At 41.2% G+C, this 22,725-nt stretch overlaps 1 long non-coding RNA gene and 1 pseudogene across 3 annotated transcripts; both read right to left on the bottom strand.

The window, feature by feature from the left end:
* Nucleotides 1-913: 913 nt before the first annotated feature.
* Nucleotides 914-14,768, bottom strand: LOC140569805 (NLR family CARD domain-containing protein 3-like; annotated as a pseudogene).
* Nucleotides 14,769-16,799: 2,031 nt separating this feature from the next.
* Nucleotides 16,800-22,718, bottom strand: LOC140570043 (uncharacterized). Of its 3 annotated transcripts, XR_011980639.1 has the most exons (3): nucleotides 21,244-22,718; nucleotides 18,220-18,276; nucleotides 16,800-16,972 (listed from the first exon to the last, which is right to left on the bottom strand). It is a non-coding gene; the product is annotated as an uncharacterized lncRNA (long non-coding RNA). The 3 variants fall into 3 exon arrangements; XR_011980640.1 differs by lacking the exon at nucleotides 18,220-18,276; XR_011980638.1 differs by having other exon boundaries at nucleotides 16,800-18,276.
* Nucleotides 22,719-22,725: the final 7 nt, after the last annotated feature.

Raw genomic sequence — 22,725 nt, forward strand, 5'->3', positions numbered from 1 at the left:
TATCCAGCTAACTGAGTAAATCCAGATTTGTGGACGTCTGTCTGCTCCACTCTCCCAGCAGACCAGAATAAAGGGACAAACACCTGCAGAACTCACAGTAAACTCCAGCAGGACGCCGCGGTTAAAGCTTCTGCTTCTGGATTTGTCTTCCTGTTACACTGAGACTCGTCTCTGTTTTTGTTTCTGAATGATGGAAGAAGACGAACCCAAACCACGTAACTGCTTCAGTAAGACCCTTCTCCATTTTCACTGAGTGTAAATAAAGAGGAATAATGATCACAGATATGAATATGAGCATTTCACTGAAGATACACTGTGTTTCTGAATAAACAGAAGTTGTGGAGTCACAGTGTGGTGGAAGTGTAGCGCCTCCTAGTGCTTTGTTAAAGTGGTGCAGTGATTAATCCAGGGTTCACACAGACCCTTTAAAAGTCTTACAGGTGATCAAATAAATGTTAAAAGACCTAATTTCTACTTTTCCTTTTATTTGATGCAGTACTGCTACTACTACTACTAATAATATATAGAGTTAGAGAACCTATTAATCTCACCACAATCTACACTGAGACATTTTAAGAGCACAGCACAATGATTCCAGCAGCAGAAATTATGTTAAAATGGAATATTAATCTCTCATACAGAAATATTTCACTTCATTATAATGATTTTCTCTTTTAAAATAAAGAATGACATCTCTAAAAGCAGAAAGTCAGGCTGTGCTTAATGTGTACATGTTGTAGACTTTAAACTCGATCCTGTTCCAAATAAGCTCATTAGTTGTTTATTAAGAATAAAAACATATTTAGAAATTATTAAAAGTTTTATTTGAAGGTAAAGAGACAATAAGAAGCAGCAAAACCACTAAAATTGAGAAACTGAGTCATTAAAATAAAGGATTTCATTATTTTTTATATATTTATTAACATAAATAATCCAGGTTCTACATCAAACTGTACATTTCTTTAATGTAAACAAACAATATTGATAAGATCTATAAAATGATACTTTTTGTTGTTGATGTCAGACTGATTTCTCACTGTTCTTTAGAGAACTGAACCCTTTAGACAATGAGGAAGAAGCAGTCGCTCAGTCTCTCACACACACACACACACACACACACACACACACAGATCAGGACAGTATCTCTCTCTCTCTCTCTCTCTCAGTTCAGTTGAATTGGCTTCATTGAATAAATTGTAAATAACAGTTGTTGTGAGTAACAGAATGAAAACTACTATTACTGCTATTAAAATAATAAAGATAAGGAATAATAATCAATAATAACAGAATTCTGGTGGGTTTTAAGCCTAGGTCAGTACTTTTATGTCCTCCATCCTGAACTAAATAGTCTTAAATGTGAGAACACTTTTTAAAACCACCATTCACCAACAAAACCAGTCAGTCAGCGGCAGCTTTCTAATTTCATTATTATACTATTACTGTTCGTGGGGTGAGTAGTAGGCCAGGCCAAGGCTGAGCTACTTTCTGGCGCTGGAAAAATGTGTGTGCTCGGTTTTGGATGGTGAGTCTGTTTAACACCTGAATTTTATTCATTTGAAAAAGTGTTTCTTCTTATTTATTTATTTATTTTAGTATTTGTTTAGTCTTAATGTATCCCCCCCCCCCCTCTCTCTCTAAGAATGTGAAAGGAGTCATGGTTGAAGACCACTTTCCTGACCCCAAATCATTTATACAATCAGTTCGGACATTAATGAGGAATGAAGGTGAAGAGCAGTTCACTGTGCAGGAGCTCAGTGATGATGATGATGATGATGATGATGGGTTTGAGACCCTTTTTGAGAAAGGGTATAGATATCTAGTTTGTTTAAGAAACACACAGTGATCCTGTTAATGAGGCTGTCTGGAGAAAAGAATGGGACGGGGAGATTTTTTAGCTATTTGGGATCTTTTTCTGAATACTGTTAATACTGCTCTGCAGAATGTTTGTTCTGAGGACTTTTTGTTTTGGGGGATTTTAACTGCACTGAGGACGATGTGCTAGATAGAAACCATACTGAACCTCATGCTGCATCACAGCGTATTCTTCCAGAGTCCATGAAAGCGTACAGCTTGTGTGATGTGTGGAGGGTCCTGAATCAGACCCTTAGGCAGTAGACTTGGGTCAGGGTGAGAGACGGTTTTGTGTCTCTATATTTAATATTGGACTGGTTTAATTGGGTTAAGCACCTTAATGTTTATAAAAGCTGTTATATCACGCCTTTACCACGTCTTTCAGATCAGAGCTTGGTTTTATGTTCTGTTTTTATTGCTAACATTAAATCTAAGAGTGTCTACTCTTAGAATTGTAGCAGTCATTCATTAGTACTGAGAGGTTTCATATGGTTTTAAGTCTATATAATCCTCAATAATATTGATCAGATCAACATATTTCTAATCCAGTTCTACTCACAGACCCCCTAGCAGAATGTAAATAGACTGAATGTGTTTACTCGTGTAAATCTGCCTCCAAAGTGCATGCCTCTTTATTCTGCACGCATTCAATCAGATCAGTGTGTAGAATCCATCAGTGCTTTCTGTAAGCTACCATGTTTTTATTGCTGTAAAAAAGATGTAGAGGGTTTCATTCTTATTGGATGCACTGTGTGTTTTTCAGAAAGTGTGAGAATTAGAGCTTATTCAGAGAGCAGTTTGTGTTCATTGTGATCATAGAAACAATAAACACACACACACACACACACACACCACTGAACAGCTGTTGATACCTGAGTGTGGTGAGTGTGCAGTGTGGATCCTCCAGTCTGGCAGACAGCAGCTTCACTCCTGACTCTCCTGGGTGGTTGTAGGTCAGATCCAGTTCTTTCAGGTGGGAGGGGTTTGAACTCAGAGCTGTAGCCAGAGAAGAACAGCCTTTCTCTGTGACCATACAACCAGACACTCTGCAAAGAGAGAGATAGATAGATAGAGAGAGAGAGAGAGAGAGAGAGAGAGAGAGAGGTAAATGAACAGTGAGAGAGAGAGAGAGAGAGACAGACAGAGAGAGAGAGAGAGAGAGAGAGAGAGAGAGAGAGAGAGAGAGATACACTTTGGTATCAAATAGACAGTTTCTGAACCAAGAATCTCCTTAAAAATCAACAGCACTCTTCAATATAAAGACTAATTATAATGACACTGAAAAACACATTATGATTATTATTATTATTATTATTATTACAGTTTAAATACAGTTGCTGGTGATTATCTGGCTGATAATTACTACATTATTATTATTATTATTATTATTATTATTATTATTACAACACAGTTTAAATACAGTTGCTGGTGATTATCTGGCTGATAATTACTACATTATTATTATTATTGTTATTATTATTATTATTATTACACAGTTTAAATACAGTTGCTGGTGATTATCTGGCTGATAATTACTACATTATTAAGCAGTAAAAACAGTAAATTCAGTTTTCAGTCTATTTGCCTCTAGAAGCACATGCAGAAATACACTCCTGCAGCTGAGTCATAAAAATTGTTGCTAAAACACAAACATCACTGTTTGACTCGTCACTTCTGGTAGAAAACCATCCTGTGCTATTTTACATTCACTATATGGACAAAAGTATTGGGACACCTGCTCATTCACGGTCTCTTCTGAAATCAAGGTTATTAAAATAGTTTATCCTGCTTTTGTTGGAGTAACTGTCTCTACTGTACAGGAAGGCTTTCTACTAGATTGTGGAGCATTGCTGTGAGGATTTGATTGCACTCAGTGATAAGTGTCAGTGAGGTTAAGATGTTGGATGATCACCAACCCACCTCCTCCCCAGCTCTCCAACTTATACCTCAATTTCTGGTTGGTGTACCATCATTCCAGAGGACACTTGGCATTAGGCATGGTGCCAAAGATTTATGTTGATCTGCTTCAGAGAGTCTATAGGCAATACTTCTCTACAGGGACTAGACAGGCTGTGTGCATTTGCACATCAGTGTCAGCAATGGGTGCAACTTAAAATAGCTGAATGCATCATTAGCCTGCATTTACTTCAACATATAGTGTACTGTGATCAGTGACACACATTGTACAGTATGCTAGCCACACTGTAATTAAGTTGTCTTAATATGAAAACCTTCACCAATTCTTATGTTAAAATATTGACTTAATTAATATTTAATAAAGTCAGTCAGTTTATTACCAACAACTGCCATAATAACAACATTATAAAGGGATTATGAACCTCTATAAAGACGTGTTTCCAGATCATATGGCATGTAGAACTGCTTCTTGTTATGATACTTGTCTTATAGCATATTACTGCACTTATAACAGGAGCAGATTATAATGAGTTAAAGGAGACTAAGAAAAAGCCTCTGATTGGATCACAGATGAGCTGTTAGGTCAGACTGGGTTCATTAAACACTATAAAACCAGTTTTAATTTCAGAATGTGTTGTGAGGTCAGAGTGAGCAATCATACATATCACTACACACTGAATGTTCAGTAGAGTCCAAAGGTTCTGATTAATGTGTTTATGAGGAAGAAAGACCTGATCAGAAATCTTTCCAGACAATCTAAAGACGACTGCAGACGTTAGAGAGTTGGTCTTTGTTCGGTTAGTGAACTCTGACCTTCACTAGAAACTTCATCTTGTATATTAATATAAAAACATCTTAGTAAAGCTCTGAATCTCACATCTTCACATTTATCATTTCAGAATGAGCTGACAGAAACACTGACCTGAGAATCTGCAGTTTACAGTGTGAACTCTTCAGTCCAGCAGAGAGCAGCTCCACTCCTGAATCCTGCAGGTCATTGTTACTGAGGTCCAGCTCTTTCAGGGAGGAGTTTTCCAGCTTTAAAACTGATCCCAGAGCTTTACACGTCTCTACTCCAAGATTACATGATGCCAGTCTGAAAAATGAAGAATAAACAGATTTTATTTGAGAATACACTTAAAGAGAAAGTGATACATTTCTGACAGTAAAAATAAGGAGTGTCTAACAGTAAATAATGTGTTAGTCTAAAGCTAATGTAGGAGAGTACTGGATCACATGCATCAAACATTTCAGGTCGTTAAACTAGACGACCTCCCCGATCCATCAGAGGGCACTGGATCCTAGCTCGTCAATAAAACGGGAAAACTTGACTTAGACCCCCTTCTTTGGAGGGCAGAAGAGTGCCCATTCCAGAGCACCCTAATTGGTGGGTGATTGTCTCTGTATCCTCTACATGTTACTGATGTATGTTCGTGCCTCAAACCCACGAGTTAATAGAGTTTAGCATTTAACAGTTCTAGCTGAAGAGGAAGTAAAATAACCTCTTTATTTAACTAGCTGCTTTATTTCTCATCATAGATTCTTTTTCTTAGTTCTTTTCTAGTGGTTCCACCAGAATAATCAGTGTATTACTCTTATTCATGTGTTCTCGTATTCGTTTATGATTTATTACTCTGAATGGTTTTGTATTATTACTTGTTTATGAAATCTTATTAGTTCACAGTATGATTATTTACTTTACTTATTTTCAAGAGTAACAATCTTTATATCAGTGTAGGATTCACACACACACACACACACACACACACACACACACAGCGAAACAAACAAACTCCTGTCAGTGGTGACTGTGCTCAGGTTTGTTTAGCATCCTATTGTTTCTTTGTAATGTAATCTCTAGTTTATGTGTGTTTAACCAAATGAAGATTTTTGAGATGTGTCTCAATCCACCACGCCTGTCAATAATGCAAGGATTCAAGGAGACGTTATTTGGCTTTCACATCACATGTGGTACATGAGGTGGAACGAAATAGCGATCTCAAGGTCCCAGTTACACCCAAAGAGCAATAAATTGAATAAATAAAATAATAATAATAAAAGAAAATCTAGAATATAAGAATGGTAGATATAATTAGGAAAGTGAGAAAGCAAAGACATTTGAAAAAGTAGCAGCAGTCTGATCACACTGTAAAAGGAATGTAGCAGCATGAATGAATAAGTAGTGGAAACATAATAAAGTGTCTAGTGTGGGTAAAGTGTCTCAGTGTCCTCAAAGTGTCAGTGCAGTGTGTTTGGCTAGGAGGAGTTTAGGAGTCTTACAGCTTCTGGAATGAAGCTGTTTCTCAGTCTGTTCATTTAACACCTAATGCTCTGCAGCCTCCTGCCTGAGGGGGACAGGAATGTCCCTGGATTTTCTGAGCATATGCAGCTTTGGCCCTCTTAACACCTGCAGTCAGCTCTCCTCTAGCCCTCCTCAGTTCATGTGTGTTGCCGGACCTGAAGGCAGCATCCTTCTTTCAGTAGAGAACGCACCTCTGCATTCAGCCAGGGTTTCTGGTTCATGTAGAAGGTCACAGTCTTTGTGGTGGTGACATTTACATTTACATTTAAGGCATTTAGCAGATGCTCTTCTCCAGCACGAGTTACAAAAGAGCTTCACTATTTCCTCAAGAATAACCTCAGCTAGTTTAAATACGTCAGCGAGACATGCTGAGATGAGGGTAGAAACCTGTGTGTCAGACGGTGGGAAAAGAAAAGGAACAGAGAGACAGAAAGGTCAAGGCCTGAGTTAAAGTTCCAGTTAGCTTAAAGAACGGAGCTCCAGAAGAAGAAGAGAAGAAGCCTCAGCTAAAAAAATATTTATTATTATTATTTATTATACAGTATTATTATTTAGAACTATTATTTATCTATTATTTATAGTCTACATGAAACTGTCACATCCTGCCTAAAGAAGACTCAAGCATCCATAGCAGCCGTGTTGCTCCACCTGAACAGAGCCTGTGAATGCTGCTCTACCACGCAGGATGGCTTCCATACTGGGCTGACCAGAGGTGCAACAGCATTCCTCAGGGAGCCGTTCCTTCCACCTCAAAGCCTAGTCTCGACTGGACCTTCTGTCTAGAGCCGACCTTTGGATCTCTCTTCAAAGCTCCAGACCCAAACTACTGGTGCCTAGAGTTTAACTTGAGCAGAGACGTTACATTCAGATTGTTCAGTCTTGCACACCGATCATGTTACCTTCGTTTAACAGTGATCAGTCAGACCAGTCTAGTTCTAGCCAATGACAGTAGCTGTCCATGTGATCAAATCCAACAGTCAGTGCACTTCTCCAAACAACTCACCTTATTACTATTCTAACCACTATCTCAGGAATAACGTCCTGTGGGGTGAGTGTTGATACACTAAACTCATGCCTACCTTCAAGACTGTGATCCTGAAATGATCCCTCTCATTATTACATGTTTCTATGATAACGTTTTATTAATTATAACTGGCTCTTGTGTGAGTGTATACAAAGAGATTGAGTCCCTGGAGCGAGAAAACTGCCTCTTGAATTGAGACTGAATTTAATTCAGAACTGAACTGCAAATCAAGGTAAGTTTTATTTATGGTGGAGTCTAAACTGAAACATCTAGTTACGAAAAATCTACAGTCCTGGGCGAGAATTCTAGGAGGTGCCCCATTCATTCAGGTCATAGCTAATTAATTAAGTAATAAATTCATAAAATCAATGACTCAACATTTTAGTAATTAATTAATAATTCTTGGTTTGTTAAAGCACTCCCATTTCTGCTACAATGTGTTTATGAGGAAGAAAGACCTGATCAGAAATCTTTCTAGACAATCTAAAGACGACTGCAGACGTTAGAGAGTTGGTCTTTGTTCGGTTAGTGAACTCTGACCTTCACTAGAAACTTCATCTTGTATATTGATATAAAAGCATCTTAGTAAAGCTCTGAATCTCACATCTTCACATTTATCATTTCAGAATGAACTGACAGAAACACTGACCTGAGAATCTGCAGTTTACAGTGTGAACTCTTCAGTCCAGCAGAGAGCAGCTCCACTCCTGAATCCTGCAGGTCATTGTTACTGAGGTCCAGCTCTTTCAGGGAGGAGTTTTCCAGCTTTAAAACTGATCCCAGAGCTTCACACGTCTTTACTCCAACATTACATGAAGCCAGTCTGAAAAATGAAGAATAAACAGATTTTATTTGAGAATACACTTAAAGAGAAAGTGATACATTTCTGACAGTAAAAATAAGGAGTGTCTAACAGTAAATAATGTGTTAGCCTAAAGCTAATGTAGGAGAGTACTGGATCACATGCATCAAACATTTCAGGTCGTTAAACTAGACGACCTCCCCGATCCATCAGAGGGCACTGGATCCTAGCTCGTCAATAAAACTGTCATAAAAAGGGAAAACTTAACTTAGACCCCCTTCTTTGGAGGGCAGAAGAGTGCCCATTCCAGAGCACCCTAATTGGTGGGTGATTGTCTCTGTATCCTCTACATGTTACTGATGTATGTTCGTGCCTCAAACCCACAAGTTAATAGAGTTTAGCATTTAACAGTTCTAGCTGAAGAGGAAGTAAAATAACCTGAAAATAACGCTGTTTCTCAGTCTGTTCGTTTAACACCTAATGCTCTGCAGCCTCCTGCCTGAGGGGGGCAGGAATGTCCCTGGATTTTCTGAGCATATGCAACTTTGGCCCTCTTAACACCTGCAGTCAGCTCTCCTCTAGCCCTCCTCAGTTCATGTGTGACGCCGGACCTGAAGGCAGCATCCTTCTTTCAGTAGAGAACGCACCTCTGCATTCAGCCAGGGTTTCTGGTTCATGTAGAAGGTCCCAGTCTTTGTGGTGGTGACATTTACATTTACATTTAAGGCATTTAGCAGATGCTCTTCTCCAGCGCGAGTTACAAAAGTGCTTCACTATTTCCTCAAGAATAACCTCAGCTAGTTTAAATACGTCAGCGAGACATGCTGAGATGAGGGTAGAAACCTGTGTGTCAGACGGTGGGAAAAGAAAAGGAACAGAGAGACAGAAAGGTCAAGGCCTGAGTTAAAGTTCCAGTTGGCTTAAAGAACGGAGCTCCAGAAGAAGAAGAAGAGAAAAAGCCTCAGCTAAAACAATTATTTATTATTATTATTAATTATTATACAGTATTATTATTTACAACTATTATTAACAAGCGACCAAAACTTTTGTATAAGTAGTTTGTCTTGTTTTTCTTCTGTTCGTCTTATTTAGTTTTCACGTTCGATTTTTTTAGATTTCTAACGAACACCAGCCAATCGAACCTTTGAACAAGTCTACATGAAACTGTCACATCCTGCCTAAGAAAGACTCAAGAATCCATATCAGCCGTGTTGCTCCACCTGAACAGAGCCTGTGAATGCTGCTCTACCACACAGGATGGCTTCCCTACTGGGCTGATCAGAGGTGCAACAGCATTCCTCAGGGAGCCGTTCCTTCCACCAACAACAAGCTGCGAAAGTAAGCTGGAAGCGGGCGATCGGTCACCTCAAAACCCAGAAAACTCCAGTTCCACATGCTGACTCATTTTACTGTGAACAACGTAGACCTGCAGCTCACCAACAGCTCCAGGACAGATTTTAGTGGTGTTATGAAATGCCTGAATATTATTCATATTATTGGCTCTCCTTAACTAGACACCCAATGAACGACTAGAACAGCAGCACTACTTCCAATCTTCTCTGTTCACTTATTATCACCATTAATTAATTTCTATCTTAAAGAGACAGAAACTGAAACTGATTTGAACAAATTTAATTGGTATATCTTCTCATATATATCAGCCTATTAGGCTGAATCTTAATTTTCAACTGGGCAACAGAAATAACACACACACACACACACACACACACACACTCTCTCTCTCTCTCTCACACAGGATAATTCATACTAATGTGATTCACTGTAAACTGGTTCTAATCATCAGCAGTTCATTAAAAACTGTGGAAACGCCTGAAGGAAAATACTCACACAGCTCTTCTGGATGCTTTGACTACTGGCAGCAGCCTCAGAAGACACTCCTCTGATGGTTCATATTTACTGAGGTCAAACTCCTCCAGCTCTTCTTCTGAGTTCAGCAACACAAACACCACTGAGCAGGAGAGAGCCTGGCCTGATGAAGACGACGGTCACCACCTCTGTTCAGGTATTTCTGCACTTCCTGCACTAGAGAGTGATCATTCAGTTCATTCAAACAGTGGAACAGATTGATGGATTTCTCTGGAGAGATGTTCTCCTCAATCTTCTTCTTGATGTATTTGACTGTTTCCTCACTGCTGTGAGAGCTCCTCTCTGTCGGTGTCAGTACAATTCGTAAGAGAGTCTGATTAGACTCCAGTGAGAGACCCAGAAGGAAACGAAGGAACAGGTCCAGGTGTCCACTCTCACTCTGTAAGGCTTCGTCCACTGCACTGTTGAGGAAGTCAGTCATTGTTGACCTGCTGAAAATCATGGAGAGTTTACTGGTTTGCTGATTTGGAATCTTTCTGTTGAGAAATATAAATATAATATATATTATAATATAAAGCAGCAAGGAACTCCTGAACGGTCAGATGTACAAAGCTGAAGACCTTCCCCAGGTGCAGCTCATGCTCCTCTCTGAAGATCTGGGTGCACACTCCTGAGTACACTGACACTTCTCTAATATCAATGCCACTCTCTCTTAGGTCTTCCTCATAGAAGATCAGGTTTCTTTTCTCAAGCTGCTGGAAAGCCAGTTTCCCAAGAGCCAGAATACTTTCTCTAGTCTGCTGAGGATCAAGGTCACTTCCTCCACTGTACTTCTGGCTCTTGTGTTTGATCTGGAAGATTAGGAAGTGTGTGAACATCTGCGTCAGGGTTTTGGGGGTTTCTCCACTCTCAGCTTCACTCAGCATTCTCTCTAGAACAGTGGCTGCAATCCAGCAGAAGACCGGTATGTGGCACATGATGTAGAGGCTTCTTGAAGACCTGATGTGTGTGAAGACTTTGTTGGCCAGGTCCTGATCACTGATCCTCTTCCTGAAGTACTCCTGTTTCTGAGGGTCACTGAAACCCCGCACTTCTGTTAACTGATCAACACACTCAGGAGGGATGTGACTGACCGTTGCTGGTCGAGAGGTGATCCAGAGGAGAGCAGAGGGAAGCAGATTCCCCTTGATGAGGTTCGTCAGCAGAACATCCACTGAGGTCTTTTCTTCAATATCCACCAAGTTCTCATTGTTCTGGAAATCTAGAGGCAGTCGACACTCATCCAGACCATCAAAGATGAACATGATCTTGTAGCTCTTATAATGTCTGGGTTTTAAATCTTGTGTTTCTGGGAAGAAGCTCTGAAGAAGATTCACCAGACTGAGCTTCTTCTCCTTCATCAGATTCAGTTCTCTAAAAGGAAGTGGAAATATGAAGAGAACGTCCTGATTTATTTCTCCTTCAGCCCAGTCCAGAATGAACTTCTGCACAGAGACTGTTTTTCCAATTCCAGCAACTCCTTTAGTCAGTACGGTTCTCAGGGGCTGGTTCTGTTCTGGTAATGGTTTAAAGATGTCGCTGCATTTGATTGGTGTCTCCTGTGCTGCCCTTTTCCTGGATGCAGCTTCAATCTGCTTCACCTCATGTTCCTGATTGACCTCTCCACCCCCTCCCTCTGTGATGTAGAGCTCTGTGTAGATCTCATTCAGAAGTGCTGAGTTTCCAAGGCCTGAGATTCCTTCATTAATTTTCTGACATTTATCCCTCAGTTTGGATTTGAGCTTTCGATGACAAGCTGGGGCCAATTCTGATACCAGAGGAAGACAATAAAAACATGTGATCAGCTGTGATCCTGCATTAAAGACCCCTGTGTAGAACAACTCTGTGATACAGTGAATAAATCATTTAAAATAAAGATTGTAGTGTGTTGTTTCTGTAGCAGCTGTAGAGCTCTTAGAGCTGTTAATGGTGTTTCTACAAAATTAGTAAGTGTTAGGTTTAAGGACTACAGTTGATGCTGTGATACATTATCCTATAATTACAAAATCCAATGAAGTATTGATTTTTATTCCCTTTGGGACTTCACTGAGGAATACATTAGCACTCAGGTTGGGAACCATGGTCATGACCCAGAACTCTTACTGCTCTCTAGTGTGTTAGCGAGGTCTGTCTGCTTCATGTTCCTCAGGATCTGCAGTGTGATCTTCAGCACCCCCTCTCTCCCCCCTCTCTGATCATCCTCATCCTCCACCTCTCTCTCAGAGCATGCTTGGTAATCTGGACTCAGGAGCTTCTTGAATGTGTTCAGCTCGTTCTCCACTAGAGAGATACATTTCTGCTGCAGCTCCTGATTAAGAACAAACATCAGAGAATCACTAAAGCTGCACCATTACAGAGAGAGATGATCTGAACACAGAACAATCTGCTAAACAGAAGAGAGACACTGATCTGAGGAGTGGAGGAGTTCTGGATGCTGTGATTCTGTAATGTGTAAAAGGACTTAAACATCATGTTACTGAACAGCATCTTAGTATTAATATGAACACTGTTACAGTTAGAATACACCAGCAACTGAAGGAGACTGAATTATGATTAGCGAAGTATCAAAACTTTAAAGCAGCTTTAAACTGAGAAATGAAAGAAATCAGGGAGATCCTCATCATGTGACTGGTTTAGGACTGACCTTGAATATATGCTCCAGTTTTTCTCTGTGAATCTTCTTCTTCTGGATGCTGTGGACGAATAGAAAACCCACACTGTGATCTCCATGAATTAATCAGCTGATATAGCAGCTCACATCTGCACTCACCACCAACAATCAAACACAAGTGATATTGACAGAAGATAAAAGTTGAGAGTTTTAATAAAATAAAGGATAACAGACAATAACAGATCAAATTAAAAGACTGAACTTCAGTAAAAGCAGAATTAAACCCACACATTTCCAAATGTTTCTTAAAGGTGAAAACAGAGCTCGACCGTCTACTAATGTAAACAAAGACGACTTCACAAAGATACATGTGTGTTTTGCTAGCGGAGCATTCTGTCTCTGACTTCAGTTTTCAGACGTAGCAAATCTATCATTTCTTGGGTTTATTCAGGATAAAAATGTCTAAAAGTTGTGAATGTGTTTGTTTGAGTCATTACTCATCTGGTAAGAGCTCTGAAAAGAACTAAATCTGAGTGGAATTCTGTAGAATTTCATCCATTTGTAAATCTAACTAAACACAGCAGCCTGACTGAACACCCATCTGTTCATTACATTATAACCCATATACCATTGACCCAAAGCCCACTTTGACTGTCCTGCTTATATCACTCATATCACCTGCTTATATTAACTGTCCTATTTCTATGAGAAACTGTAAGGTTTGGATGTGAAACACTGGTGTGTAATTTCATGCACAGTTGCCTCATTTATGATCTAAGTTAATGACTGGCTCTGACTCTCAGTAGCTCTGTTTACATGCAGAGATTTTCACCAATCTGAATAAGAGTTCATTCTGATTGTAGAGAACGACTGAACTGTTTATATGAACATTAAACATCCTCACATCACCCAACACCTCCCACCCCATCCCATCCCTGTAGTACCCATCAAAATACCCCCACTCTTCTCTCAAACACGTCCCCCTACTGTCTCTATATATAGATATGTGTGTAACTGTCCACCCTATAGCTGATATTGTAATTTAGGGAGTAGAACCGACTCTCTGTGAGCTCTTTTAGTGATCTAGAACATTGTTCAGGTCAGTCAGTCTAATCTAGAACCTGTCTCACCATCACACCCAGCTGTGTACACTGATAATTAAATACAGAGAAACTCAGAACCTCACACTGAGCTCCTGTGTGGAAATCAGTACAGAGGAACAGCATGAAGATCACCTGCAGTGAGTGTGTGTGTGTGTGTGTGTGAGTGTGTGTGTGTGTGTGTGTGTGTGTGAGTGTGTGTAGGTTTGATGTATCACTCACTTTGGGTCAGAGGTCACAGCTTCACTGCTGAAATCAGGAGGCTGCTCCATGGACCGGTCACTCTTCATAGACACACAGCTGGGCTCTGGAGAAACTGCTCTCTGTGTTTCAGTCCTGTTAACGTTAAACACAATGAAAACTCTAGCATTTACACACTGAACTCCAACACACACCACATCTTTAAGAAAGCTCAGGAACACATTTGAAGAGCTTCACTCTCAGAACAGTAGTTTACTGAGTGCAGTGATGTACCGAGACTCAGAGCTTCCTCCTCCACTGCTGAAGACTGGAGGATGATCCATGGACCGGTCACTCTTCATAGACACAGCGCTGGGGGCTGGAGATGCTGCTCTCTTCACCCTGAAAACAGTTGATTCATGATGATCCATGATGAGAGTAAAGTGTGGAGTAATGACTTCCTTTACTAAAACTCCTTCAGCTTCAACATGAGGGACATAAACACTCTCTCCTTCTCCTGGTTCTTCAGATGAAGTGCTGATATGAGGATACTCACTCTGGGGCACTTCCTCCACTGCTGGAGGTAAGAGGCTCCATCATGGAGCTGTTCCTCTTCTAACACACGCTGCTGGACACTGGAGATGCTGCTCTCTGAGAACAGATCATTTACAACAGATTCACTGTAAGAACAGCTGGAAACTGGAGTTTTCACACACGCCCACTTTGTACTGATCACTAATTATAATATTGATTAGAGTGTTAGTAAGGTGGCGGTTTACACCTTTAAGTAAAGAACACTGTACTGAAATGATTAACTCTAACTTGGGAATTAAAACTCTGCTATGAAGCCCCTCACAGATCCAGTCCTCTATTCCTGTACAAGAACCCACTCAATAGTGTGAACACAGAGCTAATCAGAACTGGAGGAACTAGAAGAACAGGACTGGAAGTTCTATTAGCTGATCTATTTAAGAAGCAGTTCATGTGAAGCAGTGAAGCACATTTACAGCACTGTTGTGGCCCACAGACAGCTCTGTCCCACCAGCACGACTCTGGAGCTGAGCTCCACTGGTAGAAACACTAATATTATGGGGTGGCTCCTTTTGTTCTGTTGGTCTCTGTACTTCTCAAACTACCTGTCCGCTTCGTGCGCTGAACGCAGGAAGACCCTCGACTCCCTCAGTGAGAGCCGTCCCACTTCACCTCAGCATGGGGGGCGTCCAATGCTGCCAGAGGAGATCTGACCGCTCCCGGTAGTTCAGACCGCTATCTGGGCTGGATCTATTCCCCGGCTGGGAATGTGGACGGGACCGGGTACCGAGTCCGGCTACTTGTCAGGAGCTTGTAGAAGTTCTCAGCTCCACAACCTTGTTCTTCTGACTTGATAAAGATGAAGAATAAAACCTTCTTTACATGAAATCCAACACAAAGCAGCTGCGCTGTACTTTTCCCTCCTCTCTCTTTCACTTTCACTTTCTCTCTCCTACACACATCCCGCCCCTCCGACACACAGCCAATGGACAGTGGAGTACCTCAATGATTGACAGCTAGATTTAGCCAATCAAATACATTTAAACACTTTTATTCAACTTTTTGAACCTTTTTAATTTTAATACCCTTAAAAAACTCTTTACCATCCAAACTAAACAAAATCAACACAACATACATTTATATGTACACACACAACTGTCCCCAGAGCTACACACGTTTACAGTGTTTCTCTACACACGTTTACACCAATAAGCTCGATCATGTAGATCCTCTGATCTTCAGCTCATTTCAGCTGGTAGCTGCAGCGTGTATGTGCCACAGATCAGGAGATCTGCCCTCCTGCTTCCAAATGAGGGATCTGAGAATGTGTAAAAGCTGAAGGGCAGAATAGTGTCTGACTGTGAAGTAGATAACAATGCTATAATACAGCTCCAACGTTTAGGAATATGCTGGAACAGAAATGCTGATACATTCTCCAAACGTTCAGCACCATTTCTGATTGAGACCCAAACCAACGTTCAACTCACTGGTTAAAACGCCAAAGCATTTCAGCTGCATTTCAACGTTATATCGACGTCATATTCACGAGCAACATCTCACATTATTTTTATGTTGAAGTCTGGTTGTGTTTAGATCAGGTGACGTCTAGACCAGAATCCAACCAAAACACACAGAGGTCAGATCGACGTTGTGTATCCACTGTCTGAGTTCACTTAAAGAATCGACTCCTACAGACACACATGTGTTTCTCCAGCACAGTGATCTTCTACATGTAACCTAATAAAATATGTTCATTAGTTTGAGCTGTTTTGACAATATAATATAATATAATGTAATATTTCCTAATACACGCCGAGTTCCAAATTATTATGCAGATTTCTCTCTGATTTTCTGAGAATAATGATTAAATTATTAAATGCTCGATGTAAATGACTGTCAGTATTATTTTAAGTCATCAACCATTACAGTATAAATCAAATGTTATTAAACAAACCTCCCAATTATAACAATATTTATTAAAAAAAAAAAAAAACTCTAAATGCCCTGTTCCTAATTATTCTGTTCTTAATTATTCTGTTCCTAATTATTCTGTTCTTAATTATTCTGTTCCTAATTATTCTGTTCCTAATTATTCTGTTCTTAATTATTCTGTTTCTAATTATTCTGTTCCTAATTATTCTGTTCCTAATTATTCTGTTCTTAATTATTCTGTTCCTAATTATTCTGTTCTTAATTATTCTGTTCCTAATTATTCTGTTCTTAATTATTCTGTTCCTAATTATTCTGTTCTTAATTATTCTGTTCCTAATTATTCTGTTCTTAATTATTCTGTTGTACCAAGTTTCATGTTAACATAGGACCCTTCTCTGAGATCAGCTTCACAATTCTTACATCCATTGAACTTGTGGGTTTTTGGAGGGTTTCTGCTTGAATTTCTTTGCAGGATGTCAGAAAAGCCCCCATGTGTTTGATGTGACCCCCTCCCACCCTCATGGATCCTTTGCTTGAGGACACTCCACAGGTTCTCAGTAGGGTTGAGGTCCGGGGAGGATGGTGGCCACACCATGAGTTTCTCTCCTTTTATAACCATAGCAGCTGTAGGTGCGGCAGCATGAAGCTCATTAAGTAATCAGGCTCATTAAATTACTGACACCTTATAAATACTGTGATTTTAATGAAGACTAAAATGACAGTTTATAGTATAAATGTATTGATAAGCAGGTCACTGTATCAGGGCTCTAATCATTGATTAGAATTCTGACGATGGGGACTCAGTTAGACTCTGAAGGTCAGGAGTTCAGGAACAGTCTGTTGGCCTCAATTTCATCTGAGTGAAAACAAGACAAAACAACTGGGTTCAAACAGAAAAGCATTTATTAATCAGAGCAGTAAAGACAGTCAGCAGGAGCACAGAATCACCTTAGAGAATCTATATGAAGATCAATCTTTGATCATACAGTAAAAAAAAGTCTATTATGAGTTAAAACCATTTTCCACAGGAACGTCCTGAAAAGCTGCTGCATTTCTGTCTAGTAAAACCCAAACTACACACTTCAACAACACTGAGATCAAACTCACTGTATGAGGAAGACTATATTTATCATAAGATTCAGTAACTATTCAGAGTATTATTCAAAATATTATACCTACCCAGTCCTGTATGTTGAAATGCAGTGTCTCTTCACCAACTGAAAGTATTTCTGAGGTGTGTGTGTGTGTGTGTGTGTGTGTGTGTGATCAGATTACAGTGGGTGTTGTTCCCTGACCAGTGTTGCTGAAACAGGTCAGTCTGGGTTCAGGTTCTGTCGTTACTTTCACTTACTGAATGTTTTCAGGTGTTTCAGTCATACTGACACAAAACTAGAGAGAGCACACAGTCTCCATCTAGTGGCCATTACTAAAACCAGCATTTCCACTTCTACACATGTATGACCATATAGACTCTGTTACACATAACAGTACTTTACACCATGACTCTATTTATGCCTGAATAAACTCTCTCTCTCTCTCTCTCTCTCTCTCTCTCTCTCACACACACACACACACACACACACACACACACACACACTCATCCACAAATGAATGACTGAATTAGTTGATATTAGTTTGATCCACATTCTGGACAGTGGACTCTCTGAAGTGCTCAGAAGAGCCTCATCGGGTCTCTTCAGAAGATCCATGTTAGTCCAGATTGGAGTCTCTCTATGGAGAGATCTCTGTACAGCCGGACATCTAAACACTCTCTGCATCAGCTGAACTTCTCTGAGCAGCAGAGTGAGTGAACACCTCAACACAACATTCAACACCCAGTCAGGTTTAGCCCTCATTAACCACAGTGAACACCTTAACTCTGTAGACCCCTCTGACTGTGGTCCTCACCTCCACTCTGTGCTAGAATGCATCCAACAGATCCTGCACCCAGCCTACACCGCCCTCTAGTGGAGAGACCTTTAAACACCACAGTGTGTACACACTGCTACTGTACGCAGTCTCTCTCCTACACACACACACACACACACACACACACACAGTGAGGTCATAACCACTCCAGCTCAGCTCTGCAGCTTCAAATACCTGTTTGATTTGTAATGGCATTTTAGCAGCTGCTCTCTTAATCCAGTGAATTAGAATCTGAAAAAGACCAAAACCACGAATAAGAGGAAAAGAGTTCACGTGAGTCCTGATCTATTTTAAAAAGAAGAAGAAACAACAAACAACAAACAACAAACATGTGTCTGATCCTCGCCGCTTCTGTAACAATAGTAATTGTTGTCACATGGATGCTTTGGAGTGTGACGCACTGTAAAGACGAGCGTGCTGGATTTATCTAATAAAGTGTAACCCAGTTGGGTCGTTCTAAAGATGCTCTGTAGTTGTCATCCGTATATTTGAGCAGAACATAACATGGTGGCAGCGGTCACGGACTTGACCACTGTAGCGACGAAAGGGCAGTTTTGAAGGCGTTTAGCTACGCGCACTGTGGAAAACATGCCTGCGAGGCTGAGCGGACATTAGCATAAGGCCAGCCAGATTAGCATACCAACACCCGACATGGACAGATTGCAACCTCCACGACCGCTGTGCGTAGACTCAGGCAACCTTTCAAGGTCATGAAAGAGCTGGAGAGAGGAGTTTATGCTTTATGTGGATCTAACCGTGGACGACGACGACGAAAAGACCACAGTGAAACTGTTCAGGTATCTCGTCTGCGAGAGCGGAGGAGAGTTGCTGGACACACTGATGGGTGAGGCAGCAAAGGAGACGTGGACAATAAGGGACATTGTCGCTTCGTTTGATGCTCACTGCAATCCCAGTGTCAACGAAACTGTGGAACGTTACCCGTTTTTCTCCAGAAACCAAGGCTCGAGTGAAAACATAGACTGCTGTGTCACAGAGCTGAAACTGTTGGTGAAAACATGTAACTTCGGCCCGCTGTGGGACTCACTCATTCGGGATCGCATCGTTTGTGGGAGCAACGGCATGCGGGAACGTCTACTCCGCGAGAAGAACCTGGCGCTCGACACTTGCGTTCAACTGTGCTGAACTGTCCGGGAGAACGCTAAAGCCATCTCCGGACCCACAGTGGAGGAGGTACACGCAGTGCAAAGACCAGTGCTCCACAAACAGGCGGTGGAGTCAGTGGACTGCAAGTTTTGTGGCAAATTGCATGAGAAAAGCAAACAGAAATGCCCAGCATACGGTAAGAAGTGCAAAAAGTGTGGTAAAGACAACCACTTTGCAGCTAAATGTAAAGCCAATCAGCTGCTGAAAGGGAAAGAAAAGAGGATGAAACAGGTGCACAATGTAGCAGAATGCAATAGTGATGAGTTTGAGGACATTCTCTGTGTTACTGCATCAGAGACAGAGACTGTGAGTTCAGTAGGCTCTGATAAACGCCACAACCCACAGCTTTTTGCTGGAATGCTGGTTGGAAAAAGGATGGTAAAATTCCAAATAGACTGTGGTGCTACGTGTAATATTATTCCAATCAATCTGCTTGATCCCAACACAAAGATTGAAAACACAAAGAGTGTACTAGTAATGTACAACAAAAGCAAACTTAAACCACTGGGGAGATGTAAACTAAAACTGAGAAACCCTAGAAATCAGAAACTGTACCAGTTGGAGTTCCAGGTTGTGGATGAATGTGGTACGGTGCCCCTACTCGGGAAAAGAGCTAGTGAGGGCATGCAGTTGATAAAAGTGCACTATGAGAATATTATGGCAATTGACAGCATAGTCACAGCAGTACCGGAGACACAGCAAAAAAGGGACCAGTGGACAATAGACCAGATAAAAGCAGAGTATGCGGATGTGTTCATGGGTGATGGCTGCCTAGAAGGAGAGTATAGTCTGGAAATAGATGACACAGTAAAACCAGTACAGCTGCCGAAGAGGCGGGTGCCGGTAGCCATGATGAAACCACTGAAGGCCGAACTGCAGGACCTACAGCGCAGAGGAATCATCGCACCAGTAGAATGCAGCACAGACTGGATTAATGGAATGGTTGTTGTCAAAAAACAGACTGGGGAGTTAAGGGTATGTATTGATCCAAGACCCTTGAATAAGGCCCTGAAGCGCAGTCACTTCCCATTACAGACAATTGAGGACATTCTCCCTGATCTGTCTAAAGCTAAACTGTTTACAGTGTGCGATGTCAAAAGCGGGTTCTGGCATGTCAAATTAGATGAAGAGTCAAGCTACCTGACTACCTTTGCTACGCCTTTTGGACGGTATCAATGGCTGAGGCTTCCCATGGGAGTCAGTCCAGCACCAGAGGTCTTTCAGCGTAAGCTCACACAGGCGCTGGAGGATCTGCCGGGTCTGTACATCATTGCAGACGATGTCCTGATTACAGGGCAAGGTGAGACACAAGACATGGCGCAGAAAGATCATGATGAAAAGTTGAGACTGTTTCTGACTAGATGCAGACAAAAGAACATCAGACTGAATGCAGACAAGCTCAAGCTGAGACAAAAGGAGGCTACATACATAGGACATCTCCTGACAGCTGATGGTCTGAGGATAGATCCAGAAAAGGTGCGTGCTATTGAACAAATGCCAAAACCAAACAATGTGAAAGCAGTTCAGAGGCTGTTGGGAATGGTAAATTATCTGGCCAAATTTTGTCCACATCTCTCTTTGACCACTGTCAACCATTCCGGCAACTGACACACAAAGACTGTGAATGGAAGTGGACAGACCAACTCGACCAGGCATTCCTCAAACTGAAACAGACTATTACAAACACATCGGTGCTGAAGTACTACTCTCCGGATGAAGAACTGACTATGCAGTGTGATGCCTCAGATACGGGTTTGGGTGCAGCACTGGTCCAGAGTGGTAAGCCCATTGCATTCGCAAGCAGAGCACTCACACAGACAGAAAGGGGCTATGCCCAAATAGAGAAAGAATTCTTAGCGATGGTTTTCAGTTTAGAAAAATTCCATCAGTACACTTATGGACGCAGAGTAACTGTACAGAGTGACCACAAACCTTTAGAGAACATAGTAAGGAAACCACTATTGAGTGTACCCAAAAGACTGCAAAGAATGATGATGCGTATTCAGAAATATGATGTCGACGTTGTGTACCTACCAGGCAAAGATATGGTGTTAGCAGACACCTTAAGTCGAGCATATCTTCCAGAGAGTTCGCCCTATGGCTCCGTTGAGGCTGAAATAGAGACTGTTAATATGTTACAGCATGTACCCATCTCAGCAGACAGCCTCAGTTCAATCCGGTCTGCAACAACAGACGATTTAGCGCTGCAGACTCTCATCGAAACCATACAAAAAGGATGGCCAAAGGACAAGACACAGGCACCCAACGAAATTAGGCCATACTTCTCATTTCAGGAAGAACTGAGCCATCAAGATGGAATAGTGTTTCGGGGTGAACGTGTTGTCATACCCGATGCACGGAGGAGAGACATCATTTACCTCTCTCTCTCTCTCTCTCTCTGTTCATTTACCTCTCTCTCTCTCTCTCTCTCTCTCTGTTCATTTACCTCTCTCTCTCTCTCTCTCTCTCACTCTCTCTCTGTTCATTTACCTCTCTCTCTCTCTCACTCTCTCTCTCTCTCTGTTCATTTACCTCTCTCTCTCTCTGTTCATTTACCTCTCTCTCTCTCTGTTCATTTACCTCTCTCTCTCTCTCTCTCTCTCTCTCTCTCTCTCTCTGTTCATTTACCTCTCTCTCTCTCTCTCTCTCTCTCTGTTCATTTACCTCTCTCTCTCTCTCACTCTCTCTCTCTCTCTGTTCATTTACCTCTCTCTCTCTCTGTTCATTTACCTCTCTCTCTCTCTGTTCATTTACCTCTCTCTCTCTCTCTCTCTCACTCTGTTCATTTACCTCTCTCTCTCTCTCACTCTCTCTCTCTCTGTTCATTTACCTCTCTCTCTCTCTCTCTCTCTCTGTTCATTTACCTCTCTCTCTCTCTCACTCTCTCTCTCTCTCTGTTCATTTACCTCTCTCTCTCTCTCTCTCTGTTCATTTACCTCTTTCTCTCTCTCTCTCTGTTCATTTACCTCTCTCTCTCTCTCTCTCTCTCTGTTCATTTACCTCTCTCTCTCTCTCTGTTCATTTACCTCTCTCTCTCTCTCTCTGTTCATTTACCTCTCTCTCTCTCTCTCTCTCTCTGTTCATTTACCTCTCTCTCTCTCTGTTCATTTACCTCTCTCTCTCTCTCTGTTCATTTACCTCTCTCTCTCTCTCTCTCTGTTCATTTACCTCTCTCTCTCTCTCTCTTTGTTCATTTACCTCTCTCTCTCTCTCTCTCTCTCTGTTCATTTACCTCTCTCTCTCTCTCTCTTTGTTCATTTACCTCTCTCTCTCTCTCTGTCTCTGTTCATTTACCTCTCTCTATCTCTCTCTCTCTCTGTTCATTTACCTTTCTCTCTCTCTCTCTCTCTGTTCATTTACCTCTCTCTCTCTCTCTGTTCATTTACCTCTCTCTCTCTCTCTCTCTCTCTCTCTCTGTTCCTTTACCTCTCTCTCTCTCTCTATTCATTTACCTCTCTCTCTCTCTCTCTGTTAATTTACCTCTCTCTATCTCTCTCTCTCTGTTCCTTTACCTCA

Source organism: Salminus brasiliensis, chromosome 1, assembly GCF_030463535.1.
Source record: "Salminus brasiliensis chromosome 1, fSalBra1.hap2, whole genome shotgun sequence".
Taxonomy (NCBI): Eukaryota; Metazoa; Chordata; class Actinopteri; order Characiformes; family Bryconidae; genus Salminus; species Salminus brasiliensis.